General features: G+C 38.0%; 1 protein-coding gene across 23 annotated transcripts in view; it reads right to left on the reverse strand.

The window, feature by feature from the left end:
- The window catches only part of ZBTB20 (zinc finger and BTB domain containing 20), a 758,837-nt gene that overhangs the window by 338,006 nt on the left and 393,171 nt on the right, over nt 1-27,660 (reverse strand). For 22 of the 23 annotated variants that reach the window (XR_004319913.1, XM_032479554.1, XM_032479568.1 and 19 more), the window contains one exon: nt 7,897-7,944. The gene's annotated coding sequence lies outside the window, so the exon portion shown is untranslated. Of the gene's footprint in view, nt 1-7,896; nt 7,945-15,370; nt 15,376-23,865; nt 23,877-27,660 lie in introns of those variants that run through there. The other variant, XM_032479584.1, reaches the window with a different exon arrangement.

Here is a 27,660-nt window from a genome sequence, read left to right on the forward strand (position 1 = left end):
TTAAACAAAGCTGTCACTTAAGACAGGGCACTGGGGAGGGCGGTGAATGATGATTAGGGCCAAGCCTGAGGACGAGAGTGCTCAGGGCTCTGAGGCTCTCAACCCAATAAGCCATTAGGCTTCCGCAGGCTTGATGGCGGTACCATGCCTCCTGATTTCAAAGCTTTCCCGGGTTGACAAGGACTTACTAATTTCAAACTTTCTAACCAATTACAATCACAAAGAACTCCGGACAATAATCAGCCAGCCAAGGGAAAGTGCCAGGTTGGAGAAGCCCTCAGCAGGTTTCACTCTGCTGCTCTGCCCCGCAACATGCAGCTGGGAGTCTGCTTAATAAGTAAGTAAAAACACATTACAAACTGCAGACATGCTCAACGGGTCCCTCTGGCTGTCTTGTTCCCAGGAGTGGGGTATGTAGGAACCCTGTCCTGCATTTAGCCCATTAATTTCTGATGGTGTTAATTAAAAACTTTTGATGCTGGTTTGAATGGAAAATAGCTCAAACAGTGTTTTCTTTATTAAAGCACCAAGTTCCAAGTCTTGGATTATTAGGTTAAGCTCTGGCATCAGTGAGACCAACGTAAGTGCTTTTTATACCATCTTCTTTGATGATGATGATGATGATGATGATAATAATAAATGAAAAGGAAGAAGAGAAACTGTTTAGATCGAAACTCCCTTATTTCAACCTGTTTTTTCTTTAAAGGACTAAATTGAAAATCTGGGTCCCTGAATGTAGAACATATGATTTAAAAAAAAAATCTTATTTCAATCCTTACAGAACATTCAAATCACCCAATGTTCCAGGACCTGAATTTTTTATATTTTAAAATGGGGAAAGCTGCTTAAAATAAGTGAATCAGCTGCTAAGTGATTTCTCTCTGTCTCTTCCCCTACTCTCTCTTTCCAAAGGCTGAAAAAATGCTTAAAATGGTGTATGCAATTGATATGTGCTGCTTAAGAAGCTTAATATAATTACTGAGGACTCAGACTTTCTATTTAAAAACAAGATAGGCAAGGGCAATAGAAACTGAGTTGTGAGTATTCATCCCTTGTGAGATGTGGGAAATGTTTCTAAGTGTTTAATCCATTGAGCAAGGTAAGGGGTGCAAAGTAGCTATTCACAGCTTTCTCTGTGCTCCTGGAAACCTACGGAAACCTGGGAAATCCAGAGAGCAATGTAAGGGGATAGCGTGACAGATGCTGTGCAGGCCGTGAGCAAATACAAAGTCCATCTCTGCAACCCAACACTTTTGTAAAGTACTAAGCAAACCACTCAAACATTCTGGTTGGTTTCTAAGGCTCTTCTCCAATTTCATTTTTTAATCATTTTCCCTCTTACACCAGGGCCTGAAGCCTTGGGCATATGGTCGGAGAGGTCCCGTGAATGTCACGTCACAGGTGCCTTTTCGTGTTTTCATATACCTACTATTGTTTTCCATCTCCTAACCTGTTTAATTCACACTGTCTGTAAATATCATCAGAATCCTGGAAAGCCCACAAGACTTCCTTTTTCACCCTAAAGGTCTTCATCACTCTTGTTCTTGTTTTGATCTACAGATCTCTAAATAGGATGAAGTTCTCCACAAAGGCTACACAATTTGGCAAATCTCCTTTCCTTCCCTCCCTAACCGCAGGCTGCACTGACCTCACCTTCTTGGAAAAGTTTGCAGCATTGGCCTCCCACCCTGATGGGGCCTGACAGTGGTCCTTCAACAACAAACAAGGACAACAATGACCACAACAATAACAGAAAACACTCCCTGTAAAGCATAAAGTGAGCGAGGGGAGGGTGTAGAGCAACAGAAGTAAAACTCCAAAAGGGGACTAGGCCTGAGCAAACCACAGCATGAAACTATTTGTTCACAAAATTTATGATTTTTTTTCCCCAGAGGAAATGGATAGGTGATGTTGTCTTCAAAGAACTAGTAAATGTAAATTAACAGATATGCAGCAAATGAGTGTACTTAACAATGATTTCCAGCTGAAATGATTTTTTTTCTAGAGCCCAAGTTTTTGTTAAACTTAATCCTTACGCTCTTCCCTCTCCAGCAGCAGAAACATCTGGTCGGTTTTAGATTCCCCTTGGATTTCCAACTTCAAAGGGAATTATAAAGAATAACAAATTCATGTACCGGCACTAAAAAAAAATTAGAGCAGCAGGAAAGAATGGTAAAATTGTCCTTATTTGACTGCTAGTGACAGCCGCCACCGGCAGAACTATGAGAAAAGACAAAGGCAAGATCACCTGTTGACAACTGGGGTTCCTGGAAGGAACTGAATCTTTGGCTACAGGCAAATAGGCACAGGGCACTTACAATCTCTGTAAGGAGATTTCTCCTTAAGTGAAAAATGAATAAATAAAAAAGTATAAAGAGTTAAAAGGTTAAAAAAAAAGTGGTTTACATGCACCTGTCACATAGTGATCATCAACAAAAGTTTGCTGAAAGGGTGACCTGGAGACAGTCTTGAGGATTCACCTAACCTCTGGGTTTTTAATTTTACTTGCAGAAAACGGTGTGAATTTTTAATCTACACAGGGCTGGATAAGTCATTCCAGAAGTAACTCAGGCTCCTAAGAATCCACTAGACCTACCATGTCCGCATAAAAGATTAGACCTTCAAGGGTTTCAAAAGCAGTCTGTTTCTTCCTTATTCTGGATTCATATCAAAGGATGGCTGGAAATCAAAATCCTACCAGAGTGGAGGAATAGGGTCTGAATGAACTATTGATATTTGTAGTTGCGCCAAGTTGTGCTTGACATTATGTTACAGAGCTGGATTTAACTTTCTCCTCTGTCATTTTCCTAGCAAAACTGATACACATTTCTTAGAATGCAGGTCTTGATGTAATCAAAGATTAGAGACTAAGAACAGTTAAAGAAAGTACAATTTTGCTTTCTAATTGCCTCTTACAAATAGCCTTTCCTCTTTCCTGTTTTAAGTACAATGTATACGGCAACAACAATAAAAAAAAAAGACATGATTAACTAATCAACTTGTCTGTGGACAAAGAGAGAGAGAAAGAGTTAAGGGCTAAAATGTCTTTAAATAATTAATTATAAAAGTCTTTAAACAGCAATTGGAGGTGACAGATCCCTACACCATAAATACATTAGGTGGATTCACAGAATGCTCATCCAAATCTCAGAAAGCAAATTACTTTTGAGGAAAAAGGGTATATTAACAACACCTTACATACATAGAGTAGGATACATCAAATAGAACCAATTCTCTATGGCACCTAGCATGGTTTGCTAATGGAGCAGTCTCCCAAACAGAAGACCATCTCCCAATGATGTTCTCTATACCACAGTCTTTGAGTCATCTCTAGTGAAGGGTGAAAAAAATGAAGACTTCTCAGCATTTCTAATCTGAAAGGACTGAGCTGGCTGCAAAACCATCTCCTTGAATATCTCTGCCTTGACTGGAGTTTTCCATCCTTCCCTTACCACTCCAGGTAAAGCAGAGTTACCAAAGATAATCTCAGTAAAAGAATGGCATAATTCCCATCCTATGTTAATTATGTGTGATAGTGTATTATGTGTCTTACAAAGTTTATCTAGAAAATATGCGAACTTCTTGAAATACAGATCTAATGATATGAACAAAACATTTTTTTTCTTTTGCAACTATGTATGTGTTTAATTCTAAAATGAAAACCCTGGCTTGATAGGGACATTTGCAAAGGATTCTCTGCCCGATCTAAGCAGAATAATACAACCATGACCTTAAACTAAACTAGAGGGAAGGAGGTAGAGGATATGGAATACTACTTTATTCCAAGAAATGTTTTACAGCAAATATAACAATGATTGAACAAACACCAGGCCCAAAGGCCAAGCATAAGAAAATGTCACACATATACCAAGAAACAAACACTATCATTAATAATAATTGTTGTAATTATAGCTAATAATAATTATTATAGCTATGATGAGACAATGATGGTTCGCTTGGGTATAACGCATAATACTTAAGCTAGAAAGAACTACAGGTAAACTTACTCTTCCCTTTAAAAGTCAGTTTATATTCTAGATTTACATGATATGAGCTACATAATCCAACACTACATGTAAGAAAAGGATGCAGGAAAAAGTGAAGACTTATGCCTTGATTTCAGTTGTCGTGTTGTCAATATTTATCTTAAAATAATGATGAAAAGGTTAGCTATTTTAAAATATGGGTATAATGGGTTATGGTAAAATATCCTCTCCAGCTTTAAAATCGCATAGCGGCTAGTTCCTACCTATTTTTCCTTGGAATGCCTGCTTCAACGCCAAGCTGTCAGATACACTCCTGACCTTTTGAGGACATTTTAATGACAGTAGTGCCAGGCCAGGATAAAGGAGAAACAGAAAGGATCAGAAGACTGAGGGGAAAAAGAAACGAGATGGAAAGAAAAAAAATAGTTTGTACTGTTTACACCACTCAGTCTGGCCATCTTTACAGATGCTTTCTGTTTGCTTGGGATAGTTTATTGCTTATGTTATTCCTTTTCTTTCTTTTTTTTCCCATGTGCTTTCCTCTACCAACTTTGTTTGAAAATATTTTGTATGTGTCCACACTGTAAACCCTCATATTCTCTTCAAGATTTAGTGCAGTGGAGAAGCTCTTTTTTCTACTTCCCCAAGGGTTAGGCACATCAATATTCTAGCTACTCATTTTCGAGGCCAATGGAAAATGTGCTCCTAAGATTAAATAGACCTCAGTAACACATAAATCCAGTTTATACTGATGCAAGATGTTACAGTTACTCGCATCCTGAATCTCTGATGAGTGGATTACACCTGTTGGAACAGCCGCTGACCTGCAAGTCAGAGATAGCGAGGCAGGACAAGACCCTCATGACAGGCTCTCTGTGAAGAGCCTGTTTGCATGGAGAGTTCCTCCTTGTGGCTCTGGGTGGAAAGGAACTAGTCTAGCCATGGAAAGCTGGTCTATAGAGGGTTCTTTAAATATTCTCTGGATAAACTGGAATAATACACACATGCACACAGGCAGTGAGTGCCCTTTGTTCTGAATGTACCGTCTCCCTCCCCCACTTCCCCAAACATAGTACTTGTTTAAAAAAAATTATTCAGTCTATTAATGTATAATTTCTCCTTTTTCATACTTCCTAAGTGCTGCCTTAGGAAGAAACCTGTTTCTGTCAAGAAATCTTAAAAAACTACATACTTTTAACTCTAGTGCTACATTTGGTTTAAGTAGGTTCACCATATTTATCCAGGACAGGATGGCTGCAGGCACACTGGCTGGACTTCTAAGTAGTCAGAGGGCTATGTTTGCCTTTCACCTCAAATACAGGAATTCTATTATGACACAGCACATATCCAACATTGAGTATAATTAACATTGCATCAATCTGGCATGCAAAGTATTATCCTAAGTTTGAGTCAAGCGAAAAAAAAAAAAAAAAGATCATCCAAGAAACCTAGCCAAATACGTAAAATGTCTCACTAGTCAACCAAATTGCCCTTTGGCTTACAGATGTGCCTAAGAATATTATGAAACACACTGATAAGATTTTATGATCAAATTGTTACATTTTAGAAAATATGATGACAGTATACTCAGAAGAAAAATACTCCTACATACAATGATTAGAACTATTTATCTGAATATTTTTAACACTCATGTGTAAAAGGTCCTGATGGACCTAAAATATTGATGGACTAAATGCTATGATGACTGGAGTCCGCTCCCAAAAACATGGCGGTAGCACAGGAAAACGGCAGGCCATGAGTTAATCCCTGTGCAGGCTGGGTGATGGGTATGTGGGAGTTCACTGTAGTAATCTGCCTTACATTCATGTACTTTAAATTTTTCATAATAAAAAATTTAAAAATTTATACTGATTTGAACCTTCATTTGTTGACTCATTATTTATTGACTGATTCATTTACTTTTTATATGCAAGATACTATGGACCAAAAAGTGAAAAAAAAACCCCAAAAAACAAAAAAAATATTTTTCTTAGACATTTAGGTTAAGTAAGCTATTCCTCTTCAGAAATAGTATATATTGACTTAAAATGATATTTATAAGGACTATGTAATTACATGCAGAATACTTAGGTTAACTTTTGAAAGCAGGACATGAAATTATGTGGAATGTATGATTACACCATGTTTTAAAAAATATGTCCTCAGGGGAAAATGAGAGTAAGGAAATATATCAAATGGTTATTAATGATTGGATTTAAATTATAGAAATAATTACTTTAATTTTTCTTCATTTTATTCCAATGTGTTTTTCCAAATTATTTTTAATAAGCATGTATCATTTTAAAATGAAAATAAATATTTATTCATTAGTGGATCAGATGTGCTTTCCTTTCCCAAGGAGCTTTTCATTTACTAAAACAGAGAAACTACAAATACACAGCATTGCCCTGATAGTTTAAATCTTCACACCTAGAAGTGAAAAACACCCACAGGAAAAGAAACGTCAATACAGATTTTATCTGATCATAGAAACATAAAGAGCTTTCTGTGTGTTGGATAGAAATAGGGGAGGAACTGGCTTCTTTGCAAGCCAAGAAAGAGTGTGAAATTCAGGCCATTTTGTGATGAGATCATTTTGCAATGAATGCAAAAGGAGTGACAAATGAAAGTTACCACATGAGCCTGTCCCTCAAACTCTTTACACACACCGATATGAGTTTCTTTTCGGGCAGCATAATAAGTAAAGTGTGGGAGTGAGAGTGGGAGTGGGAAGGGTGGGGAGTTACAATCATAAAGGCTTGTGTCCTTCACTGGCGAGATGGATATGTTCAGAGAGACAGATAGATGTGCAGCAGAATTGGAAACAAAAATACAGTGGCAACTATGGATTATGTGCAATGGATATGGAAAGTCTCTGTTAAAAAGCTCTCTTTGTCACTTCTAAGAGATTATTTTCCTCATTTTATGCATATTCATATAAAGTGAAGCCAAGAGTGTAACTTTCAAAGGTTTGGATGAATATGATGTTCGTGACTAAACAGGCCTGGCTGGAGCCAGGCAGGGTATAGTCAGATGCCAGGCAAGTCACCCCTTCACTCCTCCCTCTCTGGTATATTTGCTGGTGCATTTCTATGCAGGCCAATCTCTAGCTAACTCACTTCTTTCAGGCTCTGTCTGACTTGATGATGCTCTACCAATATACCCTCAGTCCTGACCTGCACTCTCCTCCCAGCCACCTAAATCTCAAGAATTGTAGAAACTTTGAATATTGAAACTTTACAAATTCTCACTAAAAAGACACATCAACCTCAAAGTTTCAAACCTACGCTCACTTGCAGCCCTGGTGTTGGTCCTCTTACTTAACTGGTAATGGGCGGGGGTTGGTTTGTTTACATCGCCTTTGTTTGTGGGTATACAAAAGAGCAATCGTCTGATTTTAAGATTGATCTAAATGAAGCAAATGCATTTCAAATTTGCAGCATATCATCGAATAATAACAGCTAATTCAAAGCATCACAAAATATGTTTGCAGGGTTTTGTTTGCATAACACCAAAGCATCCAATGTTCTACATGGGAAACATCCTCTCTGTCCACTCAGGTGTCTCCTTTGGAAATACATATGTCTCTGGAGAGTCTACTAAGCAAGTCTTTTGAATATTTTCACCCCAGCAAAATCACTGTACAGCAAAAGTTGAAATCTATGATAATAGGTTCTTGAGATCATGTTTCTGATCATTCTAAATGATGGTATTTCAAATGAACAAAGAAGATATGCAATAGGTACCCTTGACCAATGTCAAAAATACATTTGGTTCAAATTTAGGACTTGAGGTGGTAGACTCACCACAGTGTTAGATCTAATTCTTTCCAAGGTTGGGAGAAATGTACTTGACTTCTTTGCACCTTAATATTTTGGACTGTCATTTAGAGAAGATAAAAGTTTCTTACCGGACAGCAATGTCGTGAAGAATATCCGGTTAGTGATGGTGAAACATTCTGAAATGAAAAGAGTACCGTCAATGTTAGGCATTTAACAAATGTCTGACAACATGGCAGTCGTAGAAAATAACCCACTTACTTCTCACTCGGGGCACTGACTTACTGATACTATATAAAAAGTAAAGGACGCTCCCTTTTGAGAATGAAAATACAGCTGTGCCCTGAGAAAGCGCTTCTGTAGCTGCCTGTGTGTTTAACTTTAAAGCTCTAACCAGTTGCAACCAGTTGTAAATGACTTGCTGCCTATTTCTGCAATTCATTGTAACTTGTGTTGAGAAAGTTATGTTTTATGGTTAATTATCCATGGTCTGTTTAAAAAAATAAATCAAACCATTGTGAACCACCAGGATTTGCAGCTCCATTTGAACTTTACTGTACTTTTGATTAAACATTTTGTAAATAAAAACAAACTGGTTTCTCCTTGTTTGGGGTTGTTTGTTACTTGTGTTCTGGGAATAAATATTGTGGCAATGGCGGTAGAACAAGCTATGGATTATTTACCCCTGGTTTCAAGAGTTGTGAGTTACTGGCCTCATCCTCTTTCATGAGTATAAATAAATGTATAGCATTATATTCCAAGTCCTGTAAGGCAACTGGAACGAGTGAACTGAAACCTTTTAAAACCAAAACCTTTTATGCTAAGTCACAGAGCAACAAAACAAACCCCAAATTAACATTTAAAAAGCTTCTACTGTGGAGCAACAAAATCCCCAAATATTATATAATCTGCATTTTAAAAATTGCTTCCCTAACAAGCAGCAGTCTATCAATAATTCCACATGCATGTCTTTTCACTGTTTTTATAATGGAGACGCCATAGGTGGTTTTACGAGAGATCACCTCCCACCCTCAATATCACCACCAGAATGAAGCTCTGAAAATAATTATTAAGCATAATAACTTAAGCCAAAATTGATTTAGGAATATCAGGAATTATTGGAGCTAAAAGTAATGAAACACTATATAAAAGAAGAATTCTATATAAAAGTTGTCTCTTGTCATCATCCTACGACCTATATAAACAAAAGAAGTCTAAAAAATAATTGCCCTGGGAAAATGAGAAAAGCCAAGATTCAAAGGACCCTGTGGCAGGGTGCAGCAGGAGTATATTTGAAACCCAGAATCATTTGTACCGAACATATTTGCATATGAAACTTAACGAGGATCACCAAAGGACCTTGCCCAAAATTATGTTTTTAAAATGAACCAATGGTCTGTGCAGTACTGACCATTAAAAAGGACCTCTAGGAAAGATATAAAATTGCTCTCTGCAATTTGTCACTTTTAGAAAGACAGAGACAGGACAGAAAGGGCTTCTTATACAATGGAATGATCTGTCCATTGCTGAAGCTTGAAGAGCACTGTGTAGGATTTCATCTTACCCCTTTACTACTTGCATGGCTTACTGCTTACCTGCAGAAGCACTGCGAGGAACAGCACTGCAGCTCACCAAAACATGGTAAAATATTCATGAAGCAGCTACTATGTGCCAGGCACAACTAGAGTGATTCTTCTCAAAAAGGTAACTTGGTGACTGAGGTTCTTGTTGCAACATTAAAAAATATCTTTTACTGCTGCCAACAGCAACGAGAAGCCAGGTTTAAAGAGTTGTGAAAGACTTCTGAAAAATTAGAAAATTAAAAAAACTTGCCCTAGCTTCTTGCATGCCCTTGGAAATAGAAAGTTTAGGCCTGCCAGCCCTGCCAGCCCTGCCTAAGCCTGGTTCCTACACTGCAGAAAAAAAGCTAGAAGTAGCCTACATGTTCCCAGGGCCGTGGCTACAAATGAAAATGAGGGAGGAATAGAATCAGTTGGCATTCACTGGCGTTGAAAGTTCTGCCCTGAGCATGGTTCAGAGAGTGCAAAAACCCACCGAGATCGAATTGGAAGCTACTCTAATAAACTGAGGCACGGAAAAAAAATCCAAAGATGTTTTACTCAAAGACATCTTCCTCTACTTCTTTTATAACCAGATGGCGCCAACTATTTTTGACAATCAAGAAAATGCTCCTCTATAAAGTTCTAAGGTTTCTTTTAAACCCAGGCAAACCCATTTGAAAATGAGAGCATTCTAAATGACTCCCTGTATACACCAAAAATAAGTGCTTAGTTAAGATGATTAATCATGTTAAAATTACATTAGAAAGAAACATTTTACATGGTGCAGAATTCATTTTGATAACCAGGTACACACATACAAAACTGCCTATTGGAATCCACACTCAGCTGTGTCCCTCGTGAAGAATATATGTGTGAATATGATTCCCTGCTTGAAGATGAATATTTTGACCAATTTTCATTATTTTTCCACAAACAAATCTATCTGAGCTATAGATTCTTTCAAGGAAGAAAAAAGCTAAAAGGAAATGTATTTATAAAATACTTAAAAACATACGCTAGCTTGGTCATTATTCATATTAAGACAACAAAAGCTGTTCCCATGTCATCATACATACAGAGATATGATAACCCCAGTGACCTTGATCATTCAGTTGTTACAACAGAGAGCCACATATTCAGGCAATGAAATATGAAAAACCAGACAAAACTCTCCAAGCTTTGATTTTTATCTTTATGCAACAGATTTTTCCATACTAAAGGAATCCCAAATTCAATAGCTAACATATAAGAGAAAGTTAAACAAACTAGGAAATAGCCTGAATCTTTTTTAAAAAGTAAAGCAAAACTCACCGCCTACCTTCAGTAAAACCACATAAACCAATTTCGTATGGCCTTTCCAACTGACCCAAAGGAACGACATGACCCCAAATACACAGAGCTGAGGTGCCTCAGTGGCTCCTGCTCAGACCCACCCCCTCCCGCCCACTTTCACCTTCTCCGATGGCGCTAAGAAGGCTGGGAGCTGCTGCCGCGCTGCGCCTCTCACACCTGACCTTACTTTCTTCTGGCAGAAACCTCACGATGCCTAGTGCTGCGCTCCCCAGCATTTTGTAGCCATTTTACAGCCATCTGATAGGAACTAAAATAGGAAGGACAAAACAAACCCCCAAAGCCCCCAACCCCCCTCATCAGACAACCCCTCTCGGTTCCCAGAAGACATCAGTCAGTTAAGTGAAACAAGGTATTATAACAGGGAAGGAAGACCGACAAACCTCATATAAACCTCACTGTGTCCCATTTAAGCTGGGAACGAAGTTACTCCAATGAAAAGTAGTGAGTGTGGGAAAGGAGTGGAGAGTTACAAAGAGAGAACGAGAGACAAAAACAAAACGAAACTTTCATTATACATTTGAGACTTCAAGACAGTACAATGAATTCAAAGGTGTTCCAAGGAATAGTGCGACAGAAAGTTTGAAATGAGAATTCCAGAAACTACAGGTTCTTAAATGGAACTGTTGCTCAGGGGACAAATTCTATAGGGAGTTTGAATTAAGTGTCTGCTGTAGCATCTAGATGTTTTTCTCTTTCATTAAGACTTTGGGGTTTGAATGTACTTTGTCATGAGAAAAACACAGTAGAGCTTTATACAGCCCCCAAAGTAAAAAGTAAGAGAAAGACAGAGTTTATATAACCAGCTTTTTACATAAATATTACATCAGGATACATTTCAAATGAAAACACACACATACACACACACAGCTGTCTTCCTTATCCTTTCTATTTTAAAATGCATTTCATACTTTAAATGTTGTTGATTTTTCACAAAATAAGTAAAAACCAAGTCAGCGTTAAACGCCTCAGAATAATTTTAGTCTTATATTACCTGGAAAATTTACCACATCATGGAGGGTCACCAAATCCTGTTTTAAAGCCGGTTAAGGCACTGACAATTATGGGATGTTTTGCCGCAGCCCAGGGCAACTAGAAATGGTCATGGATGTTAGCTGACTCCCTTCTCAACAGTCTGAGAAAAGGGAAAAAAAAACTGTAAGTTTTCCCCATCTGTTATTTCCTTTTTTTTTTCTTTTTGGCTGTGGAAAGTAAAATTATGCAAGAGCTTTTGAATGTAAAGGCTGTGTGTGCTTTTTCCCTTTTTGTCTCTGTGTACCGGTTATGCGATGTTGCGTAACTGAGTAGAGAGTAGGCGGTTAGCGTTTACTATTGATTTACACTCTGCCATCTAATGAATTCAGAACACTTAAAAGAAAGGAGCAGGAGGGGGAGGGAGGAAAAAAGAGAAAGAAACGGAGAGGAAAACGGAGAAACAGAGGACCGAGAGAAAGAGCTCATTTAAAGAAAATAATTCTATCGCCTGAAATAGTTTGATTCTTATTCCCTCTAGCTCTGACTTTCAGTTATTGTTCAGGTCTCAGAAAAATGAACTTGAGCTAGTGACCCCAATATTCCAATCTTATTTCTAATGAGGATTACTGGCAGGTGAATGTCTGAAAGTACTAATGTGTCAAATTACTTGAAAGCGATTCCACTAAACTGTCAGACTTCTCCATATGCACTTATTTATCATTCTCTCTATGCCTTTGTGAATCTGTATCTGTGATAGCCCATGTTATGGTCCAACTAGTTTACCTAGTCACGAATATCATTTGAAAGACACACAGGGATATCATCAAGGCAAGGAGAAATATGTTCAATTTTACCCATCTCCTTTAAAAATGCATGAAGAATGCATTTAGAAATCTTCGAATAGGTCACTGTTTTACTTTGAAGAAGACATGCCACACGTCATTTGGCTACACAGAACAGCCCGATAGAGGACAATGGAAGTGAAAATGGCAAAACGAGGAGAGATTCTAAACAGATGAACATGCTTGTAAAAGAAATGTAAACAATTACGTATACTGTGCTTATGGAGAGCACATAAAATTTAACATTTGATCTGGATGGTTACAGATACCCCCAGCCCTCTGAGGCTGCCCGGTGCTTCCCACACTACACAGTGAGTTCCCAAATCTGAGGCTAGGAAGATGAAGTGGATTCTTCTGTTAGGCACAGGCCCTCCTATACCTGAGTGCCTCCTATAGCTGAGGACAGGCCCTAAGGGAGAAAGAGAAACAGGAGTCCTCTTTATTAATGACCGGCTAGAGAGCAAGGCAGAGAGTCTGCATCCTTCCTGAATGTGGGCTTGTCAGTGGCGACTGGGAAAAATCTCAGGAGGTCATCCAAAAGAAAGAACAAGAGTCTGGGGTTTCATTTCTGATCACCCAGTGATCTCTTTTCATCCATTTTAGTTGTCCATTTTCAGAGATGCATTCATGACCGACGGTTCTGTGCACACAGCTTATATCTAGCACCTAGCACGGTGCTTGGCACGTTCCCTATGCTCAGCAAATATTTATTGAAACAGTAAAGTGATTATGGGAGAAACATCTCTGTAGGAAAAGTATACTAGAAAAGCCTCAGAAAATAATATATTCCAATGATTTACAGGAAAATCTTAGGTTGCACTTAGGCTGCAGACACAAAATAATGAAGCAGAGAAAGTATCAGTTATTTTGGCATCAGCTGATTTAAGTTCCATTTGATTAGGGAAAAAAAGCTTAACAAAAATTAAAATACTGATAACATCAGCAAAGTTTTCTGCTCATTTCCACTAGCCCTTTGGACTATTTTTCATTTCAGTCTTGGGCACAGAGAAGTCCATTTTAATTTCCATGGATACATGCTAAAGGAAAAGTCATGGGATAGCACATAATTCATCTTTCAGAAAATACTGAGAAGAATGGAGCCATTTAGTAATGGGAGAGAATATAGCTTGCTGTTGAAGGGCAAGGCAGGTTGGGTTTTGATTAGGTTATGCAAATTTAAATTAATAAGAAGGGCAACCAAGAACATACTGATTTCCATTTTCTTGGTTAAACAGTTTTAAATTTCTGGATTAGAAAGTCAGAAATGCCATCTTTCAGTTAATTGGAGAATGAGGACTTTAGAAAGAGTTGCAAATACAATCTCAAAAATTCCAGTTGAAGATTTAACTAAAAGTGTGTTTGGCAATGGTAGCCAAACACTTTTTATAATGTAAGGCTGCCATCTTATTAATTTATCTGGGACCGAGCATGGACATGTCAGTGAAAACATCCAAAAGTGTTGTTTTTGTTTTCTTAAACTTTATTCATTAGTACAATCTAATCTAATTCAGCAACTTCCTTCAGTAAGCATCCTGGCAGTATGTCAGCATGACCACCCTGGGTGCTGTTTCATTTCCTGGATTTGTAAAGGTGGATGAGAATGTGCCTGGCCCCTTCATTTCATATGTGAAGACTCTGAAACTCAGAAGGTGATTTTCTCAGGGGTATACACTTTAAGACAGATCTAGGACTAGCACCTAAAGCTCACAGTTCATTTCTCCACAGCATAGAATAAGTCAAAGCTGCATAAATTGAATCTTATTTTAAATGCCATAAAGAAAGATTTCAAAAGATTTTTTTTAACAAGACAAGGAATCCTTACATTCTGTAAAATGTTCACCTCAAAGTTATCTTATACTGAATATTCCACTCTTAATCTGAGTCTCCTCTTCCTCCTCTTCTTCCTCCTCTCATACTTTAGATCTTTGCAGTCTCTTTTGCTCTGTTTCTCACACATTTGTCTCCATACCTGACCTCTAATTATTCCCTTTCTCTCATTTTTCACCTGTTTCTCCAACTTTTAATTATTACTCTTCTTCATAAAAATCATTTTCTGTGAATGTGATTTGTGATCCTCAGAAGTCATAAAGGAACAAAAAATTTGAATTCCGTGTCTTGTCATGATCAGGTCTTTGAAATAGACATAAAAAAAAACCAACCAAACAGACAGAAAACCTGCAACAAGATACTGAGAACCTGAGGGTAAACGCAGCTGCAGGCTTTGCCTGTGTAACAGTGGCCTAGCCCTCCTCACAGCAGGGCCGAGGGCAAAGGCCACAATCTCCAGACCCGACCACTCATTTTCCACGACACCAGGTCACCTTTCTGTTTCCTTTTCTTTCTTTCCATTCCACAGACATAACTATTTTGAGACTGATTATGGCATAGCAGGAGGAGATCCAGAAAAATCGTAGTGGCTTTACGTGGTTTAATGATACTGGCCAAACTCTCAATTCCAAAAAAAGTCAGAGAGCTGCACACTAAATTTGCAGTTACACAGAAAGTGAAGTCTGAGAAGGTTAAAAGAGAACTTGGACCTGAGAAAAAGGTCTTAGTGTAACAGGGACATTGCTGCCAGAATTGTTTTGATTTTGTCATTGTTTCCCTTATAAAGCTTAACTCTTATGGTGTTTACAATTCAGCTAAAATGATCAGCTCCAGGCTGAAATGTAGCTCTAGATATCTTAGAGTGGGAGGTTTTTTCTTTTTTTTCCCTTCTTATTCCTTAAAAAGAAATACAGACAGCAACTATTCAGCCATTTCAACGACATTTAGATTCTGACCACACATCTGGCCCTAAAAAAAGAGCAGGTGCTAATCAGGGAACCTAATCTACAGGAAGCTAAACTGAGCAATGTCCACTTGCAATGAAGGACAGGAACTTGGTGTATGAAGGGGGAACAGAAGGATGTTCTGTTATTTTAAAAGGCTGAATGTATATCACTTGGATAGCTACTTCTTTCCACTGCATTGATGTAAATAGGATTTCAGCAACACTTTGTTGACAGGTCTCCCACTCCGCTTTGCTAACTAGAAAACATTACAAGTACAGAAGGAAGAAATTCCTGATCATTTCCTTAGATCTTTTCTTCATAAGCCCATTCTCAGGGTGGCTATTAGACAATTAACAATTTAAAAAATTCCTTGCCCCTACGTCTCTAGCATTGGCTCTGATGTCTAATTGTCTAGACTATGATGTTGTTCCACAGTGGGGAGGAGGACATCATAGACATAAATAAAAATTAACAGGCCAGACGGAAGCTAGCATTTATTGAGCACATATTATGGGCTACATACTTCTTTAATAATATTCCGTTTAATACAAATCCCCTGTGAAGTTTGTAAGATTAGCCTAAGTTTCATAGATTAGCAACTGAGTGACAGAGCTGTTGGCTAACCTGCTTAAGGACACAGAGCTAATTAAAATGTTGTGCAGGGGAGGAGTAGGATCTGGTTGACTCCCAGGCCCACCTGTACTGTAAGGTCAGGAGCAGAATATGAAGCCATCTAACCAAAAAACATTCTCTGTGCCAGTAATGAGAGCCACCACATGTTCCAAGCTGTGGTGGGAAAGACAAATGACTCCTAAAAGGAAACAGGTTCTTGCTTTGCTTAAGGGGATGGTAAATTCTTGTTTTCTAAATTCATATTTGGAAAATGGCCCTTGTCATAGGAAAGGAAGCACAGTCTCCCAGGGACCTTTAAATCAGACCAGATATTTGAGTGTTCTTAAAAATTCCCTTAAAGATGTATACTAGATAAAGGTAAAAAAATACAGTGCAGATAAATTCCAATGATTAATACATTAACAATTCAATATGGCTGTGTATGTAGATATATGTGTGTATGTGTGTGTGTATACAGTTTTTTTCGTTCTTGCCAAAATTTATGGTAATTATTATAAAGTACTTGACAAAATCTAAACAGTAAATACGTTAAGCCAAGAGAAAAGAAACAAAGAACAAGAGGAATGTGTGTGTACGTGTGTGTGTGTAAAGATAAAGGCTTTGTTTCATTATGTTAATGTGGCAAATTATTATTTTTCGAAAGTTTACTTATCTACACTGAATCTTTTATATACAGACATATTATTTTATAATACTTTCATAAATAAACATGTGTTGAAGATAACATTAGAATCATCAAACAAATAACAGCAGTTTTGGAAAGTTTACAGTTTGAAGTACTATAGCGTTTACCAACTTTATACACACTGCTAGGAAGGATTCTTTGAAAATAATTTATAAAGTAGAGAGTACACTCCATTTTTCATACAATACAGTTTTTTGGGATGAATCTTTCACTACTATATTAGCGTGTGTGTGAGAGAGAGAGAGAGATATTATTCTCAAGATTTCTGGGACACTTTCCTTAATATATTCTTTAAAATCACAATTTGGTGAAGGACTTAAAGGCACAGCAGCCAAAGAGATCTGAAAGGAAGAACGAATAGTCCTTTGGCAGTGCTTATTTATTCCTCAACTTTTAATGAATCCTTATTGCCCTGTCCTTGCTGCCTTTGTTCCCTCAAGTCTGAATTTGATTGGGAGCAGGAAGGAAGAAACACTAACTTCTAGCTTAGAAGAAGCACAAAAGAGGAGAGAACCAGACCACCTTCTGGGCCCCCTCTCCCCACTCCCATAAGGAAAAGCAATAGTAAGTGAATCAGCAGGAAAAGCAATGACAGTGACTGTGACAGTTTTGTGGTGTTGGGCAAAGCAGAATTTGTATCTGCTCAGTTTCAAGGGCTTCTTCACAATTCAGCTTCTTTGCATGTTATAACAATGCTGAAGAAGACACACGATCTGTTGAGGGAGACAGGTGAGACTTGGGGGAAAGAGGAGGCACTCCTTATTTTCATGTATTCAAACACATGATCAAGATATAACTTGCAACATTAAAAAAAATTACCCAGTTAAATCGAACCTGCTAAAAATAACTCACAATACCCTTTCCACTAAAACAAAACAAAATAAAGCAAAAACTCACAACCAGTTATTTTGACTGGTGAAAACAGTGACATGAAAGTAACAGATGGAAGCCCAGTTTTACTCACACAACATACTAAACACAATTGCAAGCGTCCCCACAAAAATAACTCAACAATGGTGACTTTGGCCTTGTGCTTCAAAATATCTCCTTTAAATGGGCTTCCTTAAAGACTTCGGCGGGGGGGGGGGGGGGCTTGTGAAAAACCACATAGAATAAAACCAACTCATCTGTCCATACCTAGAAACAGGAAAGAGCTGCCAATCACAGCCTGCAAAGAAGAGAGATCTTGTCACCTTTGTCAAGTCCTTTCTCAGGATTGGAACAGGTGTTCTTTTCTTATGTATTATTTTTTGTTGTCTGGCAGTATTTTTAGGAAAGGTGATATATCTGTATTTAAAAAAACACACACTAGGTAGCATCTAAAAACTTTCATAAATCAAGTAATTAAAAGTAACAAATCTTCCTGCTAATTGCTCCTCAAAGTTGAAAGAAAGCTTATTTTCTTACCTTACACCATGCCTTCTGATCTGACAGTGTCATTCAATCAATAATTTCAATGTCAGTTACTGATTCCCACCTCTTTTATTACAAAGACTTCCAGCAATAATGAAATGGTGCTGATCTGCTTGCTTTCACTCTATATAACGTCTATATTTATATGCTTTGCTTCTATTTGGATCTATATTTATCTGCTTTATCTGCCTACAGTGCATCTGTTTCTCATACACACAGACATATATTTATATATATACACACATACTGTATATATATAGGTTATATATAAACACACATACCCACAAAAATGTATGAATGTATGCTAGAGTGCTTAGTTCAACAAGCATGCAGGTGCATAAATACTCTGACACATGACAAATATACAAAGAACATGAATGTACATGTAAACATAGCTGCACAGGGAGAAGCCTATCCCAACAATAGGCCTTTCTAGATACTTGGCTGTTGGCCTCTGAGACACACACACTACTGACTGACAGCCCTAGACAACTCTGGGAAGACCAAAAATCTTCAGAAGGCAAAACTATATAACTAAATAAAGATCATTTATTCCAATTTATTCATTTTTAAAAACAAGGAAACTGAGATACTCAGAGGCTAAAAGCAACGATTTTTCGTGGCAGGGCTGGAAGTAGAACCCAAATCTTTGCTTCTAGACAAACACTCTTCCACTATGTTGAACTGAAATGATGGGAACATTTTTTCTCAAATCCTGTATTATCTTCTAAGTTCCACTCATTTCTATTTTTCCCTTTTCTTGATGCGTGAAATCTAAGCAATCAACATTCACCGAGGGTCAGGCACTGTTTCAAATGTTTAAATATGCTATCTCATTTAATCTGTACGGTATGTCTATAACGTAGGGGTTGTTACTCATTTAATCTGTATGGTATGTCTATAAAGTAGGGATTGTAACAATAAAAATAAAATAAAATAAAATAAAAATAAAAAATCTGAAGCTTGTTGGATTAGATAACTCTCCCAAAACAACACAGCAAAAGAGCTGAGCTCCTGTGATTCTCCAAAGCCCATGTTTTTCCCATTAGATCATAATGCTTTCCTCTATACACACCTGAATGTCCTATGAACCGCCCCACCACAACAGCCACCACCACCATCACAGCCTAACCATCATATAATCCCAGTAACTAGTCTGTTTCAGGATACATAACAGACCTAAAGCAGGGATCCTCTCAGCCTAAGAAAAAAGTCAAGAAGAGTGGCTCAGGTAGAAGTGACAGATCCCCTGTATGCAGCACATACCATCTACTAGAAAGCTGAAATATGCAAAATTCAGACCGAAAAAAACACCCCACGGGTAGTCTTACGTGATTTAATGTCTTAATAACTTCCAGTCTATGAACATTTTATGTCCTTTTCGTCAAAGGATTAGAGCAAACGGATACAATTGAATCAGATGGGAAATAGAGGCACAAGGAAGCAACGGGAAGACAGAACCACAGCCCCTCTTCTTCTTCCTCTCCTGGGGCAAAACACTTCCAAAAATCAGTGCCCGTCAAAAAACACAAAGCTAGTACCAACAGCTAGTATTTAGCCCCCACTGAAGTGCTAGGAACAAACTCAGAAAAGAAACGACGTCCACATATGGTAAGGTAATTTTACACAAATTTCCTCAGCTAGTAACCAGTCATGAGCTATCCCCACATGCAGGAGTTTTACACTTTGTTCAGCTCACACAGAACCCGGCACAAGGAGATGCCATGTGGATCTGTGAAACTCCCTGGGGCATACTGCATCCATAAGCCAAGGAACAGAAATTACACTGATCCATACATGCAGCTCCTCATCTGTGACATACTGATAATTACTCTTTATTTGTGAATTACGTCCAAGTTATAAAAACAAGTTTCAGACGTTTGTCACAAACAGGGTACATTTTACTTAACTCTTTCAGAACACCAGCTAGCTCTGGTGTACAAGGACATGGGAGCTGTCCTACGATGGGGCCTGATGTTGTGGAAAGATCATGGCCTTGAGAGAGAGACTGATTGAGTATGAATCCCAGGTCTTCCACTTATTAGTAATATAAATTATGGCACATCACTTAAACAGCTCTGAATCTCAGTCTCATCACTTGTGGAACAAAGAATAAAGCCACCTATTTTGCAGGAACACTGTGAGGATTAGAGATAGTCCCAGAGCAATGTCTTCTTCACAAACAGGGGCATTAAATGTTAATTATTATATGTTTAAGAAGGCCTTTTGGCTATGACTTCCTATTGTATAAATGATACAAAATTCTTCTGAGGTACTTTTCACGCTCGTTTAATCAAAGATAAACTTCTGGGTGATCAGGTATGTTCCAAGGAATGACAGCAATAACAGCATTTCACGGTGTAACATTTTCACTGGAAGATCTTAAAGTACTTAATAACCTTTGACTTCCGTGATTGCTGCTACTCTAACAATTGGGCAAAATGAAGCTCAGAGATACATCCCCCAAGTGAATAATAATAAAAAGAATCACCAGCAGGGGTGAACAGAATTTCTGTCTCTAACATCTAAACCCCATAGTGTCCAGCTGAGTAATAACTGCTGCAAGGTCACAGATATAAAGGGCCATACTTTCCCCAAGGCTCTTTGAGATTATTCACCGAGGCCAAAACCATTAGGTAATGCTGTGTACATCTGCTGAGATAACAGGGCTGAGTCAGGGTTAGGTCAGGGTTTCAGGTTATAGGGGTGGGGTGAAGAGTGGCTTTCAGATCAAATGATGAGAGTACTTTAAGCAGAGAACAAACCATAGTTTTCAATGTAAGAGAAAAGGAAAGAGGAGAGAACCACAGCCAGATGAAGGGAGGTGGGAAGATACACTCTGCAGGGCTCAAACGGGTAACTGTGCCTTACAGAGGAAACCCTCGCATGTTCATGCACACTGAGATGTGAACAAAAAAGCCCAGGGTGCAGCATAAATCCTGCCATCCCAATAACACACACAGATGTTCCACCATTGTTTTCTTTTATGCACATTTTAATTAAGAGATCAGAATCAAGCATTAAAGTGTTATTAAATGGCTTGTTTACATTTTCACTATATGTCATTTATTATGCATTTTCTAAATGTGTGCACATCTATTCAGAAGGATTATTTGGAATTTTTATGTCACTGTTACAATTGTCCCTCCAACTCACGCCACTTATAGCTAACTAAGGAACAGTGGGAAAGCCTTTTTGGTCCAAGCAGTGGGTTAGGGACCCTCCTTTAATTCCCTGTCAAGCAACCCCCATCCCCCATCAAACCTCCTTGTGGAATGACAAAGTGCACTCCAGCACTCCAATGCTGCAGGAGGTCCCCGGTCCATCGTGACTTCTCATTCCTCATGAAAGGCCCAGTTTCAAATACTGTCCCATTGTCCTTACAAGAAAATAGTCTTTATATCCATGCTACACCATTTCCCTAAGCAGTTTGGAAAACCTCAGGAACTCCAAGCTAACACATAGAGGAACCTGGCCTCCTGCCTCCAGTGGTGCAGACTCTCCTGGAGGGAACACAGTGGGAGAAGTGGGAACAAGTAGATTTTTTCTCTCCTCAACCTATCACCTAGTTCTAGTCTACCACTTTTGTCTATTTACCCCCACAGGGTAAATACTCCTACTTGAGTTTTCAGTATTATTCTAGAGTTGAAACAGATACCCACACTTTTCCTTCTCTCAGACTCCGTAGATATTAAGGCTTATTCACACAGTCAACCTGCTAGTGTGGAGCACAGGTGTCCTGTAGTCTGCCTGTAGCATATGGTTCAAGTACTTTAACAACAGGGCATTGTCTTACAAGCCCACGTCATATAATGCCTTTTGCACGGAACTGGATGGTTTCAGAGGGGCAGGACTCACATCTCCTGCATGCTGAATTCAGTGCCTAGTACATGACGGGTGCTCCATCAGTCCAAATAAGAGAAGTGAGGGATTTTTATATCGTTCTTTTCCTGTTTGTTATCCAGGGGAAGCAGAATGCTTATACAGAGCAGGCATAAGAAAGGGACACATTCTAATTCCACTGTCAAATTACATTCTTTAAATTGTCTCATTTATAGCATAAATGATCTACAAAATATTTCCATTACTATAAATGTAACTTTAAGGTAAGAGTTAAATTAGTCTTCTGTAACTGGTGGACCAGATGGGACTTAGAGAAGAGTAGTGGTACAGCTTTAAATCAAGTTTCTTTTGAAGGGAAACTTTAAGATGTTACCAGAGACAGAATAGAATTGGCACAACTTTTGGGAGAGCTTCTTAGCCATATGCATTAAAAGCTTTAAAAGATATGAATGCTGTTTGACTCAGAAATTTCACATTAATGAATTTATCTAAAGGAAATAATCAAAGATCTACACAAAGATTTAGAAGTAAGGATGCCTATCATGGTTTACCTACACCTGTGAAAAACTGAAAACCTTGTTTGACAATTGAGAGTTGATTAAATAAATAATACATCTGTATGTTGGAATACTATGAAGCTATTAAAAATAATATTTTGAATACTACTTAATAACACAAAAAATGTTTTGGGACTATTAATAAATGACAGCATATTAATCCATAATATGTAAAGGCTGATTTATTGTATAAGTAATTATAGCTAAGTTAAATATTGTTTAAGAAGTGATACACATGTATACATATAATGGAAAGACTGGAAGATATAGATGAAAACACTAAAAGTGGTTATTTATGGGCAGAGGAATTTTAAGAAATTTTTGTTTGTTTTAAACTTTTCCACAATGTATTTTTCCATAAATAATTTTACAACAAAATATTACTTAACATATTAATCTACACTAACCTTCTTTTCCCAAAGTCCTAAAAAGTGATTTTCTATGGGCATTTTCATCCTAGCTAGTACACGTTGCTTTCTAAAATCTTTAGTGTTTGAGACTATGTAGTTATGATAGACACTCCCCTCTTAAATAAAAACCTTTACTAGCCCTATGATTTTAGTCTTAGGCTTCTCCGTAGAAAAATTCCAATGGCCTGCGAGCTACTAATATGGAAACTTAAAATTCAGATCCAGGGCTTCTGTTCCTATTTATCCTAAAGTCCTAAATTTTGCTTTCAACTCAGGTTCCATAATAGCAATTAATATCATTAAGTTACATTATTTAGACACACACATAACACTTATGCCCTTTAGGATTTCCATACTCTTTCATTTATTTCACCAATGCTATATTGTTCAATAGACGTTGATGCTATAAAGAATAAATAAAACATATAGAGTCAATCATTCAGAAAAAAATCATCATAGGTTTGGTTAAATAAGGAGAAGCTTAGTTCAATGCAGTCTAATTCCCTATGTGGCATCTGATGTAAGAATCCCTGTACTTCTACTGACAGCTCCTTGTGAGAGATGCCCCCTCTTCCACAACTTTTACTCACCTGTACACCCACAGTCAGCCATAGGTGATTGTGCAAGAGACCACAAAGTAGGAAGAAAATGGAGGAGCCAAGACAGGCTACAGGGGGTTCCAAGTTATAGAACAGGACAAAAGATATATGGTCTCTTCACACTGAAAGAAAATTAGGCAGAAATGTGGAGAAAAGCCAAGCATGATATTTAGTCTACTACAGTGAAGTTCCATGAACTCCTGCCACAAAGGCTCCTGGAGCAGCCCTGGATCTGGAATGATCTCCGCAGAACCTCTCCTTAGAATTTCTTAATTGTACCGTGTGTACAATAACATCTGACATCCAAATTTAGAGGTTTCTTTAGAATCCAAAACACAGACTTCTTAATAACCCAAGTTTTTAATCTCATCAGGGCAATTTCAAATAGATAAAGTGAAGCATCACAAGTTTGTACGTTGAGTCTATGGGATTATAAATTTAGGTGCCCAAGATATACAGCAGTGTAGCAACCACTTATAAAGGCAGAGAGTTACTCTTGAAACCAATTTGCAGGCAGGGAGTTACTCCTGAAACCAATCTGGGTTCCCACTGGATGATGGCAGCAAACTAAATTTGATCCCTCCAAATATCTTCCAGAAGTAATGTAGATCAACAAGGAGAGAAAATAAAACCACAACTTATGCCTATAGCATAAACTAAAGACAGAGAAAGCTACAAACTTCAACTTTTGTGCAAGTAGAGAAATAAACATTTTGAAACAAAAAGAGCCAGCTTAGGAGCCCATGCTAGAATGAAGACTGGAGACAGCTCTCTCTCTGAGTCCAGCAGGACTATTAATTCTAGTTAAAAATCACAGTTTTAGGGAGGAGATGTGTCTGGAAGAAGCTCCCTGTGAAAAATACGAATGGCAGGACACTTCCAAGACCTGTGAAGTCAGAATTTCCAGGAAGTGATACCCAGGCATCCATATTTTTAAGCTCCAAAAGTGATTGTGAAATACTCTACAGATGAGGATCAATGTGACTGGGTAAGTTCAACCATTATAAATTCATCTCCCTTAACTTCACAAACACAAAAATTCTGCTCCTAATCTCCTAGTTCTCCATCCTTTCTTCTCTCTAAAAACAAAGTTAACCATGTCTTTCTACATCTGCTCCTGACATCTCCCTATGTGGAAAGCCATGCCTGCTCCTTACTGCCTATTAAAATCTTCCCCAGTTCCAAAACTGGGTTCAAGTTTTACCTCCCTTCTAACTCACACTAATTTCACTCACATTAATAAACTACAGAAAATGGGTTTTCCCCTCTGTCTTAGATCATTATGGAGATAATAATTTCTGTTTGTCTTATATCCCAGTGAGATCATAAACCACATGTATCCTCAGGAAGTGTTCACATAGTTTTGTTGTACCTCTTTGCTGTACACATGCAGGACTTTCAAAAGACAGCAGAATGAAAGAAAGTAACATCTGTATATTCATCATCAAATAACAGGGTCTGCATATATACCTCCAGAAAGTGCTCAGTGTCCATTTCTTGCACTCCATACTTACATTCCAAAGGAAATACTTATGTATAAGTGAAAAAAAAAAAAACAAAAACAAAAAAACAAAAGGAAGTGGGGAAGAGTTTGCACCTCCAGCCCTAATTCCTCCTTTGAGTCCCTGAGTTATGTATTGAATTGCCTACTGAGTTTCACTTTGATAAGCATTTCAAAGTCAACATGTCCCCAAATTAACTCATAATGATCTCTGCTCCCAAACCTGCCCTTTCTTCCATATCCCCATAGCACACAAGTCCGTGGAGTTAATGACACTACTATTCATCTAGTTGCTCAGGCCAAACACCTGAGACTCATCACACTTCATGGTTTTCTTTCTAATCTACACCACATAAAGCCCCTCAGCAACTGCCTTCAAATTACCACCAAACTATTCAGAACTGAATCACTTCTCATTCCTTCCACTGCCATGGCCCATCTCATACTCAGCTACCACAATAAGTCCTAACTGGTCTTCTAGCTCCATGCCTGCCCCCTTTAGTTTATTCCCACAGAGTAGCCAGAGATCTCTTTTATTTATGAATCAGATCACATAGCCTTTTAAAAAAACCCTCTTTTGACTTCCTGTCAGTTGTTACCATGTTCTTCCTGGAATAAAATTGTTCTTACTTAGGGAGAGGAGATAGCTCAAGTGGTAGAGCGCATGCTTGGCATGCATGAGGTCCTGGGTTCAAGCCCCAGTACCTCCTCTAAAAATAAACAAATAAACCTAATTACCTCCTCCCTGCCAGAAAAAAAAATTAACAAAAAAGGTGATCTTACTCTACAATATCTGTTCCGTCCACCCCCAACCCTTTTCCTCCTGACCATCCCATGCTGAGTTCCTTTTCATTATTTAAATCTTTGCTCAGATGTCTCCTGCTCAGTGAGATGTCTTCTACTTACCTTATTTCAAACAGCACTTTCTCCATTATTTACCCCTCTTTTCTACCCCCTTACATTGCATTATTTTTTCCCAGATCTTATCATTAAATAAACACTTATTGTTTATTTAATTATTGGCTTTCTCTCCTTTCACTCCAAAATAAGTTTTATAGGAGACTTTGTTTAATTTCTCACTATATTTTCAGTTACTAGAACTATGCCTGAAACATTAAAGGTGGTTGGTAGACTGTAAGTGACTGAATGAATAAGTGGATGGATAAAGTGCTCCAGTACTTATCAATCTCATCCCAGCCACATCAACTTTAAATGGAAGATCTTTATTCTGCATGATGTAGTGGCTGTTCCAGATTGTCCCAGAGGCCACTGTTCTTTCCGTCTGACTGCACAGGCCAAACTGGGCACCCGCTTACATGCTACAGCTCAGGTCTTAGAATACAGTTCTTGGGAGAAGTAAAGTCAAACTAGATAGTTACCTAAAAATAATACCTCAGAGTTTACAAAGGGGAAGGTTTTCCCAGCCCAACTGATCCTGGTGATTTAGACTGGCATGAAAGGCTGATGTGTAGTCTTGTGCCTGAGGAGTTTCCAGTCTGGAGGGGAAGTGAGGCATCCTTTTATCTGTAAAAGTACCAAGTATAGCTCCTCTTTGTGTCCAAAAGAATTCAGAACATTGCTGAGTAGATAGAAGAGCTTCAGTAATGTTTATTAAACAAATGAACAAACTGATCCATGAAACACACAACATAATTTAAGTGCTTTTCCTCTATTTCTAAGCTTTGTGATAGTGTTAACTAATCTCAGTGAATAAAGCAATTGCCCCAGTTAGACAAAGGATATATAAAATTCATTACTGCAGTTTTTTTTTTTTTCCCTTCATAGATTAGATCGAAAAACTCATTGTGAAGAACTATGTCTTACCTATCTTGCATCCCCAGTTCTTAGCACAGTCTGGCTGTAAAAGGAGAAAAACTCCAAAGCAAAGGATAAAGAAGTTCAAAGTCCTGGCAGGAATCAGTGAGTATTAAAGAATGCCAGTCTGACATGATTATCAGATGTTAGGTGATGAAAATCATGCCAACTAACATATGGATTCCTACCCTGTTTCTATGGAAGACTTGAGCTTTAAAATTATTTCCTGAACACAGAGGATCAGAGCTGATGCTGATTATTTACTATGAGACTGCTACTTTTCAGAATATTGCTGATCAAAGTGCTAGACACTCAATGCATGAAAATCTACACCTCTTTACTCATCTGTCTCGTATAGTTAGGTAAAATGCTTTAGCAAATGGATGTTTAAAAAAAGGGGGTTTCTAATAGCAGTCTGTTTACTAAATGTGAAAGCCTTTTCAAATATAAGATGAAATATATAATACAACCATTAAGTCAATATGCTTTGAGAGTATCCATCATGGTTAGGGTACCACCTGCTTTGGTTTGCCTGAGACCGAGGAGATTCTTAGGATGTGGCATTGTCAATGATAAAACAGGAAAAATTCTGGGCTAGCGAAGGTGAACCTGATCACCCTCATCACAATATAGCTTGCTAATTTAATGATCAGATTTCATATATATCTAAATGGAGGATTTATATACAGCTATAGAGTATAACACAGATAAGTAGGCATTTCGAGGCTACAAACAGAAGAGGATTAAAAATTAGACTTGTCCTGGTATACTATATGAAGTGCAAATCCCTTCTTTCATTTTCTTTCCTTTTCCCCCTATGTTGGCCCTCTTGCTTATATTTTAAAACTGTATGCTTGTATTGATTTTATTATAATCAGAGGATATTAATTTGGGTGTTAGGACAATTTCCTTTTCCTCAGAAGAAAGAGGGAAGTG

Source organism: Camelus ferus, chromosome 1, assembly GCF_009834535.1.
Source record: "Camelus ferus isolate YT-003-E chromosome 1, BCGSAC_Cfer_1.0, whole genome shotgun sequence".
Lineage (NCBI taxonomy): Eukaryota > Metazoa > Chordata > Mammalia > Artiodactyla > Camelidae > Camelus > Camelus ferus.